The sequence below is a fragment of the Taurulus bubalis genome (assembly GCF_910589615.1).
Source record: "Taurulus bubalis genome assembly, chromosome: 11".
Classification (NCBI taxonomy): domain Eukaryota; kingdom Metazoa; phylum Chordata; class Actinopteri; order Perciformes; family Cottidae; genus Taurulus; species Taurulus bubalis.
In genome coordinates, this window is record NC_136599.1 from 2,686,398 (window position 1) to 2,697,243 (window position 10,846).

Below are 10,846 nucleotides of genomic sequence, written 5' to 3' on the forward strand. Positions count from 1 at the left end.
CCACGAGCCATCCCACACACAGACCTAACCCAGACATTGTGGCGCTGTCCAGGGACATGGGAGGTGGGTAATTAGCCTTCCATTATTACACACACACACACACACACACACACACACACACACACACACACACACACACACACACACACACCAGTGGAGGGGCAGTAGGTTGTGTTTTGGGTCGCTATAGGAGGTCAACGTTAACGATCCGTGTTCAATATTCACTCTAAAAGTAAATGTAGCATCATGTAGTTAAATATGTGATATTAGTTTTTATTTTAAGTTTGTATCTTTACATGAAAATAGAAATATGTTTTTTCCCCCTAAAACCAGATGTATTTACGTAACACTAGAACACTCGACGTATTTAGTAAAAGTAAAAGTTAGTGTATGAAAAATGATCATGAACAAAGTCTTATATCAAACCAAAATCAAGAGTTTGGATTGAGGAATATAGGCCCCGCCCACTGCACCCCGGCAATAATCAACCCCATTTTAAAGACATCTGATGTGATAATAAACTCTTTTCCATCTCATGGGGCTCATAATTATTGTCTCTCTTGATCTACACAATAACATTACGTTGACTATACTTTAAAATACATTTTTGTTCATATTAGGGAGCGTGTACGAAACAGAATATTTGCATTTCTAGACTCTTCAGCCTTAAAGAGCTTGTTTGTTTATTTATTCATCGACTCCATTGTTGTATAACCACCCAGAGTTTGGGTTTAAATAAAAAAAGTGTCGCTTTTTATTTTCTTTACATGCGTAACAACGTATCTGAACGTTATCGTGGAACAAAAGAACAGTCTGAACGTCGTCCACTGCTCTATGTAACTGGTTCCTCAGGTTGGATTTTACCTGACGATAATCGTGTTGATGCTGTAATTGTCATAATTTTGTGTAATTTCCTTTTTTTTTCTTTCATCCGTCTGACGGGAGAGAGGATAGAAGAGACATTAGTAATCTGCAAAGAATAAACAGCCACCCAAAACAACCTCCGGGTTGCCAAAGCGGCGTCCACCTCGGGGCCTCGTGGTGCAGGTGGGCTGAAGGATCTCATAACTCCAAGCTGGCCCAAAAAGTACTCCATCCCACCGCTGGCCCAGCTGTTGTCTGGAGGTGTGTAATCGCGTCAAAAGCAAGAGCGCCTCCACTAAAGCAGTTACGACGCCTCCCACACACACACACGCCGTCCCGGGCATCATCATTTTCCAGCAACCATCCATCTTCGGCCCGCGATTAATTCTCTTCGTTTCCGAGCGCGGGCCCATAAATCCTGGCACACTTAATTAATTTCACGGGCCCGACGCGGGGGGCTCTCCCCAGTAAAGCGGGGATTGTTCTCGCAAAAAAAAACAAAAACGCCCGTATTAATTATGCTATTTTACAGCCATCTCGTTGAAGGCCGTGTTTCATCTTTCATAATTACATTCTCAACAACTACGGGGGCAACAAAACAGGAGTCTAATTATGGATTTGGCGGCGTGCGCTCCGCTCGTAATAAGTCAACGTTAGCATCCGGCCGGCGGCAGAATCAATGCGAGCGCCGCACACGTTTTTATTTTTTATATGACTGTTGCTTCTGATTTTGTAGCTGCCAAATGCTTCCAAAATGCTATTGCTAATAGCAATATGCTATTGCTAATAGCAATATGCTATTGCTAATAGCAAATTGGAAGCATTTGCTAATATATAAGCATAATAGCAATATTATATTTGGTGATAGCAATCTTATTTGGCGATATCATATCACATTTGGCAATATCATATTTGGCGATAGCAAAAAAGAGTCTAATTATGCATTTGGCGGCGCACGCTCCACTTGTAACAAGTCAACGTTAGCATACGGCAGAATCAATGCGAGCGCCGCACACGTTTTCTTTTTTTACGACTGTTGCTTGTGATTTTGTAGTCGCCAAATGCTTCCAATATGCTATTGCTAATAGCATATTGCTATGCATATGCTATTATATAAGCATAATAGCAATATTATCTTTGGCGATAGCAAAAAATTTGTCTCATTATGGATTTGGCGGCGTGCGCTCTGCTCGTAATAAGTCAACGTTAGCATCCGGCCGCGCGGCGCAGAAATCAATGTGAGCACCGCCCACTTTTCTAATTTTTTTTTACGACTGTTGCTTCTGATTTTTTAACCGCCAAATGCTTCCAATATGCTATTGCTAATATCATATTGCTACTATGCATATGCTAGTATATAAGCATAATAGCAATATTATATTTGGCGATAGCAATCATGTTTGGCGATATCGTGTCATATTTGGCAATATTATATTTGGCGATAGCAAAAAAGGAGTCTAAATATGGATTTGGCGGCGCGTGCTCCGCTCGTAATAAGTCAACGTTAGCATCCGGCCGCGCGGCGCAGAAATCAATGCGAGCGCCGCCGACGTTTTCTTTTTTTAACGACTGTTGCTTGTGATTTTGTAGCCGCCAAATGCGTCCAATATGCTATTGCTAATAGCATATTGCTATATTAATATATCTGCATAATCGCTAATAGCATATTGCTATCGGCAAATGCTTCCAATATGCTCCCCGTAGCGATTGTCCCGATCGCTGCGCGGAGCATATTGGAAGCATTTGGCGGCCGGATGGCGGGAAGCGAGCTGACGAGGTTACGGCGGATTATTGTCGCTCCGAGGCTCCGCCGGTCATCAGTCTTGTGTCGGCGCCCGTCAGCTGGCGTCCTGATGTCCGTGGGCGTCGCCACGCGGCGCGCGGGCGTCCCTCGTGTGTTCCCAAAGAACGCGCTGATAACGCCGCGGAGAAACAAATAACCAGAAGGAGACGGACGGCGTGGGTTTCATGGGGTCACGGCCCGGTCGCCGCGGTGACGAGGCCCCGTGTTAACAGCCACCCACGCACTCTGTCCGGCATGCGGCCGTCCACCCACACACACACACACACACACTGCTGGAGCGGAGCAGTAATAAGATGTGCAACCCTCACACACACACACACACACACACATGCAGAGCTACCATTAGCATGCTGTGACGGAATGGGCTGTCATGGCCGCCTGGTTGGTGGTGAAGTCGAGGAAGAAGGCCTGTGTTGGCCTGTGTTGGTGTGTGTTGGTGTGTGTTGGTGTGTGTTGGTGTGTGTTCAGAACATTTCTGACCACATCCTTAACTGTACCAATTCAGCTATTTTACAAAGTAAAAGTCCTCCATCCAAAAATCTAATTTCGGTCACACCGGCCCTCTTCGCTTGCCGCCACCTTGTTAGTTTCTTTTCCTCCGCAGAGTTTAGAAATTCAAATTTGCTTAAATTCGGCGGGAAAGCAAGAAAACGTCAAACACAAACGTAATCAGGGAGAAAATACGTTCCTAGTCAAACGTAATTGAGAATGCGTTTTAGTTTGGGGGGAACGTCATTATTTTTAGGAGGCAGGGTTGCTACGTCACTCCTCCTGAGTCCAAATATGGTCACTTCCTGTTCAAAAAAACAAGATGGCGACGACCAAAACGTCGAACTCGAGGCTTCAAAAAAGATCAGTCTACAAACCACTCCTTAAATACAGCCTGAGGTAGAAACATGGCCGACTGAGGGGATTATACACGAAATAAAACATGCTTAATAACGTTGTGTTCCATTTATGCTAATACATCCTCCTCAATGCTACACACTGTGCCGATGTGAGAGACGTCTTCAAGACGCTCCAGCCAGAGAAGAAGCCGTGGACGAACGTCTCCAGTCGCCTCCTTCTGGAAACACCTGCAGCTGTAAATATCGCCGCTTAGCCGTTGAGAACGACCCGTGTTGTGCGCTCGCCGTCAGAGGGAAGACAATAACCCTAAAAGTGAATTTGTGGCGGTGGAGAGAATGGCCGCCTGGCTGACCCCGGATCAGCCGCGTCGCCTCTGATCGGTGGCGTTACACTCCTCTCACTTCCTATTAGGCTCCTCACACTGAGGCCATAAGTCCTGTGACAGCGACCTTGAACACGTGTGTGCGTGTGTGTGTGTGTGTGTGTGTGTGTGTGTGTGTGTGATTTCTCCTATTTCCTCTGCTTCTTCCTTGTCAAGGCCATCGGTGATCAGTGGAGGTTAAAAGTTACAAATCACCCCCACCACCCTCCCCCCACCTGTCCTCACACCGGCCCCGCCGACCTCTAGGGGCCCCGGGTGTCGGCTCTTTTCGGGGCCGTGGCTCCTGTTGATGGTCTGCAGGGGATCAGAGGCAGCGGAGGGCAATTACTCCTCTGCTTTAATTGGCATTATCATTTTAGCAGCCTGACAGAGATGGATCACCCGGCAGGACCCTGCGATGGGGGGTGGGGGAGTGTTGGGGCCCGGTGGGCACCCTGAGAGGGGATGAGGGGATGAGGGGATGAGGGGATGAGGGGGTGCAGGTGGAAGAGGAGGAGCACAAAGATGAAGGGGAGAAGCGAGGAAATAATAAATCTGATACCAACATCGGAGGAACAAGTCGAACAAATAACCCCCATTAAGTGTGTGTGTGTGTGTGTGTGTGTGTGTGTGTGTGTGTGTGTGTGTGTGTGTGTGTCAGGATTCTTTGTATTCTCATATTTGCAGGTAATTTGTATTTACAGGTGTAAATATCCTTCATTGAACAGGAAAATTCAAGATATCTTTACAGCTGAAACTATTTTAACTACGGAAAATTACTGTAATTTCCCAGTACAGTTGTTTACTGTTATTTTTAGTGAAACAGGATTATTTGTATTAGAGCAGTTTTTAATCATATTTACAGGTAATTGTTTTTTACAGGTGTGAATTTCCTTCATTAAACAGGAAAAAGAGCCCAAAAATCTTGTCAATTTACACCTTAAACTATTTTAATAATGGAAAATTACTTTTTTTACAGGAGAGTTATTTACTGTTATTTTACAATTTCATATTTTTTTAGAGTGTAAGGAAAACAATGTACATCCGTGTGTGTGTGTGTGTGTGTGTGTGTGTGTGTGTGTGTGTGTGTGTGTGTGTGTGTGTGCAGAGGAGGAGGTACCGTTATTTTACAATAACTTATTGGAGCCTCAGCAGCTGGAATATAACCGTTTTTTAAACATTTCTTTTACAGTGTACCTGATTATTTATGTTATCGCAGTCTTTGACCACATTTATAGTAAAATTGTAAATTTCCCTCATTAAAAAGGAAAAAGCCTTAAAAAAAATACCAGATCCTTCAAGATATTAGTTGATTGTATATGTGTGTGTGTGCATGCATACGTGTGTGTATGTGAGTGTGTGCATGCGTGTGTGTGTGTGTGTTTATATCTGTGTGTGTGTGTGTCTGTGTGCGAGTGTTTGTGTGTCTGTGTGTGTGTGTGTGAGTGTGTGCATGCATGTGTGTATATATGTGTGTGTGTCTCTGTTTTTGTGTGTTTGTGTGTCTGTGTGTGTGTGTGTATACATGTGTATGTGTATATGCATATCTGTGAGTGTGTGTTTGTGTGTGTGTGTGGTTGTGTATATCTGCGTGTCATTGTGTGTTTGTGTGTGCGTGTACGTATGTTTGTTGTGTGTGTGTATATCTGTGAGTATGTGTGTGTGTCTGTGTACGTGTGTTTGTGTGTATATCTGTGTATGTGTCTGTGCGGAGTGTGCGCATGTGTGTGTGTGTGTGTATATATGTGTGTGTCTCTGTGTGTTTGTGTGTCTGTGTGTGCGTATATATGTGTGTGTGTATATATGCATATCTGTGAGTGTGTGTTTGTGTGTGTGTGTGTGGTTGTGTATGTCTGCGTGTCATTGTGTGTTTGTGTTTGTGTCGTGTACGTATGTTCGTATGTGTGTGTGTGTGTGAGTGTGTGTTTGTGTGTGTATATCTGTGTGTATGTGTCTGTGCACGCGTGTGTGTGTGTGTGTATATCTGCGTGTGTGTGTGTGTGTGTGTGTGTGTTCAGGGGTTATTAGTGTAACCAGTGTGAAGCTGGCGAGGGCCTAACGAGCAGCAAGGCCTCGCCTCCATAACTCAGGTCCTGTAAATCTGTCAGTGGAATTAAGAGGCCCCCATTATAGGGGCCCGAGCCGGAGCCGCCATGCAAAGCACCGGCTCCTCCTCCGGGGCGGCGGATAATTTTAGCTACTTAGTGAATCATCTTCAAAAGAGCTTCTACTGTAAAGCACACACTCTTAAAGCCCGCTCAGCTGCTTCATTTGTGCTTTTTTTTATGTGTGAGTGTGTGTGTGTGTGAGTGTGTGTGTTGGTTCTCTTCGTCACAGACACCCGGGTCTCCCCAGGACCTGCGGGACCCCCAGAGGCTGAACCCAGCAGCAGGCGGAGGAAGAACAAACCCAGCGCCGGGTCGATGGGAAATTATTATGAAGCTGTCCGACCTGAATTATGGCTTCTGTCTGCTGATAATCCCTTATTGTCTCTTCCTGCCAGCAACTAAATCTGTCAGTCCCACTAAAAAAAAGAAAGCGAGGGACGGTTGATGGAAGATGATGAAGTGAGTGGATCGGAGGAGGAGGAGGAGGAGGAGGAGGAGGAAGAGGAGGAGGAGGGGTGCGCTTCCCGCCTCTTTTAGGGAAAGAACATACTTGAAAGGAAATGCTGAGCTCTCTCTCTCTCTCTCTCTCTCTCTCTCTCTCTCTCTCTCTCTCTCTCTCTCTCTCTCTCCCCCCTGATATGAAAAATGAAAACTATAAGGGAGACAATAATAAAAATAGCAGAAGGAGGGGACGGTCCATTACTCACGGCTGCTTTGGGCTGCATGGTAAAAATGTGCTGCTTGCTGCAGAAGCATGCATCACCGCTGGCACACAAGGAATGGGCTGTCTGCGGCGTATTTACCTCCAATTGTTCAAGCGTTTGTAGAGGGAGGGGTGTGGGGGGGCACGGCCTGGACGGGCCCTAGTCGGTCTGGACAAGCCCGTCCAGACCGACTAGGGCCCGTCCAGACCGACTAGGGCCCGTCCAGACCGACTAGGGCCCGTCCAGACCGACTAGGGACCGATTCGGGCCTGCAACTTGGGCTTGTCCAGACCGACGAGGGCCCGTCCAGACCGACTAGGGCCCATCCAGACAAACTCGGGCCCGTCCAGACCGATTCGGGCCTGTCCAGACCGACTAGGGCCCGTCCAGACCGATTCGGGCCTGCAACTTGGGCTTGTCCAGACCGACTTGGGCCCGCCCAGACCAACTAGGGCCCATCTAGACCGATTCGGGCCTGCAACTTGGACTTGTCCAGACTGAATTTGGCCCGCCCAGACCGACTAGGGCCCATCCAGACCGATTCGGGCTTGTCCAGACCGACTTGGGCCCGCCCAGACCGACTAGGGCCCATCCAGACCGATTCGGGCTCGTCCAGACCGACTAGGGCCCGTCCAGACCGATTCGGGCCTGCAACTTGGGCTTGTCCAGACCGACGAGGGCCCGTCCAGACTGACTAGGGCCCGTCCAGTCTGATGGGGGCCCGTCCAGACCGACTAGGGCCCGTCCAGACAAACTCGGGCTCGTCCAGACCGACTCGGGCCCGTCCAGACTAAGTAGGGCCCGTCCAGACCGACGTGGGCCCGTCCAGACCGACGGGGGCCCGTCCATACCGACTAGGGCTCGTCCAGACCGACTCGGGCCCGTCCAGACCAACTAGGGCCCGTCCAGACCGACTAGGGCCCGTCCAGACCGACTAGGGCTCGTCCAGACCGACTCGGGCCCGTCCAGACTAACTAGGGCCCGTCCAGACCGACTAGGGCTCGTCCAGACCGACTCGGGCCCGTCCAGACTCGTCCAGACCGACTCGGGCCCGTCTAGACACAGACCGATGCGGGACAGGAAGAGACGGGACACTTTTGGAAGAAGGATGGAGATGGAGGAGAAACATAAGTCTTTGAGAATGTCAAAAGACGTGTTTCCTTTTTTTCTGCCGCTTCCAGCTTCTCAAACATGATCCTTTGCTTCTTTTTTAAACTGTTCAAACTTCATCGTTGATTGACAGTCGATGAACTGAAGACTCGGTGGACTCGAACTTGAAGAGAAACGGGTCGAAGTGAGACTTGAAACAAAGAATGAAAGGAGAGAAACACAGCGGGTCTCCAGGTGAAAACATGAACTCATACATATCAGCATGAAACTTCTCCAGCTCATTGCTCCACTCCCGTTGTCTCGGGGTCAAAATGACCCGTATATGTGTGTGTGTTGATGGGCCATTTTGACCCCGAGACAACGGGCAAGTTTTATGGAATGTTATGTTTAAATATGCAAATGAGGTCTATTCTAATGGTATCTTTTGGAAGTAAAATAAAATGTGTGCTTTGCATGTTTTCTTTACACTAAAGATCCAGTGCATGAAAAAAAGTCCCAAATAAATTCCTCACAAAACATGTGTTAGGGTGAAACTTTTATTAAAGATTACCAAAACTTTTAAATGTCTGCTTCATGACAGTGAACTCGCTGAAGACGTTCTGGAGCTCAACGGTGAGTTCAATGACCTGCAGGACGGTGAGTTCAATGACCTGCAGGACGAGCGAAGCCTCACAGAGGAAACAACGCTCACGACCACGGACCAATGGACGCTTTTTGGGAAGAAGGGAGTGTAGTGCATAAACAGAGAGGAGGAGAGAGAGAGAGAGAGTGTGTGTGTGTGTGTGTGTGTGTGTGTGTGTGTGTGTGTGTGTGTGTGTGTGTGTGTGTGTGCATGTGTTTGTGTGCGCGTGTATATATCTGTGTGTGTGTGTGCATGTGTTTGTGTGCGTGTGTATATATCTGTGTGTGTGTGTGCTTGCGTGTGTGTGCATGTGCGTGTGTGTGCATGTGTGTGTGTGCATGTGTGTGTGTATATCTGTGTGTGTGTTTGTGTGCGTGTGTATATATCTGTGTGCTTACGTGTGTGTGTGTGTGTGCGCGTGTGTGTGCATGTGTGTGTGCATATCTGTGCGTGTGTGTGCTTGTGTGTGTGTGCGCATTTGTGCATTTGTGTGTGTGCGTGCACGTGTGTGTATATATCTGTGTGTGTGTGCGTGTGAGTGTGTATATCTGTGTGTGTGTGTATGTGTGTGTGTATGTGTGTGTGTGTGTGTGAGTGTGTGTGTGTATATCTGTGTTTGTGTCTGTGTGTGCGTGTGAGGGCCCGTATATATCTGTGTGTGTGTGTGTGTGTGTGCGTGTGTGAGCCAACGCTCACGACTACGGACCTATTGGACACTTTTCTTTTGGGAAGAAGGGAGTGTTGTATATAAACAGAGTAGAGGAGACAGAGTGTGTGTGTGTGTGTGTGTGTGTGTGTGTGTGTGTGTGTGTGTGTGTGTGTGTGTGCGTTCCCATAAACGCCCCCCCCCCTCTTCCCCCCTCCCTCTGTTGACAGAAGCTGCTGAGCGTCTCTCGGAGGCCGTTATACAAACCTTCAGCGGCGGCTGATGGCTTCATTTGGCTGGATGGGTTTTATCTCCCTCTTCTGGATTTAAACACTGAACCCTCTCTCGGGGCTCGGACCCCCCCTCCCACACACACACACACACACACACACACACACACACACACACACACACACACACTTGTATCCCGCTGCGATACAGCTGTGCGTAACGACGAGAGCCCGACTCCTAAACGGCCCTCCTTGATTAAGATGGCCGCCCCCCCTCCCTGTTTATCTCCAGTGCGGTCGTTAGCCGGGGACGGGCCCTCGCTAACGATGAGTAGTTTACAATATGGCGCTCCGGCGTAATCGGCCTCCCGTCATCGTCTCACTCAGCCTGTAGCTCCTCGCCCGCCAGCCCGCGTGAAAAGGCGGCAGGTTTTTAGAGCGCGGCGATAAAGAGAAACGAGCTAACGCATTAGCGGTTAGCGCGCGTCGATCGGTAGCGCGCTCGGAGGCAAAGCGGTGATGAGGGAGAGAAAGCACCGGCAATCGTCTCCCGTCAAATGTGCGATTGAGACGTACGCAGAAACAACAATGGTGTTGTTGTTGTTGTTGTTCCCGCAACATCGAGTGCAGAGTGCTGCGCGGGTGTGATCGTCAGGCGGGGGAAGAAGAAGAAGAAGAAGAAGAAGAAGAAGAAGAAGAAGAAGAAGAAGAAGAAGAAGAAGAAGAAGAAGAAGAAAAAAAAAAGTCAACTATGCTGCGATATTTGGTTAAAGTAAACGACTTTCATAGCTTTCAGAGGAAGAACAGAAGCAAGACGTCACTCATTGGTTTGTGGACCGCCATTTTGAAGTCGCGAGTGACGTAGAGACACCGTATACGTCTCTGGTGTCGACCTGTCAATCACCTTGTAGCCCCACCCCTAAAGCGTCCCCTGCTTTATGGTCTGTTTGACTCTAAATGACCATAATTTACTAAATGAACATCATGCTGTATTGAAGAAGACTTGAAACTAGAGATTGAGACATAAACTCATGTTTACAATGTTTACTGAGGGAATACATCAAGAGAAGTAGAGTCATTTATATAGACTTCTATACAACCAGAGGAGTCGCCCCCTGGTGGTCAGGAGAGAGAATGTAGCTTTAACACATGAAGCATAGACTTCTATACAACCAGAGGAGTCGCCCCCCTGGTGGTCAGAAGAGAGAATGCAGCGTTAGACTTCTATACAACCAGAAGAGTCGCCCCCTGGTGGTCAGTAGAGAAATGCAGCTTTAACACATGAAGCATAGACTTCTATACAACCAGAGGAGTCACCCCCTGGTGGTCAGGAGAGAGAATGCAGCTTTAACACATGGAGCATATACTTCTATACAACCAGAGGAGTCGCCCCCTGGTGGTCAGGAGAGAGAATGCAGCTTTAACACATGAAGCATAGACTTCTATACAACCAGAGGAGTCGCCCCCTGGTGGTCAGGAGAGAGAATGCAGCTTTAACACATGAAGCATAGACTTCTATACAGCCAGAGGAGTCGCCCCCTGGTGGTC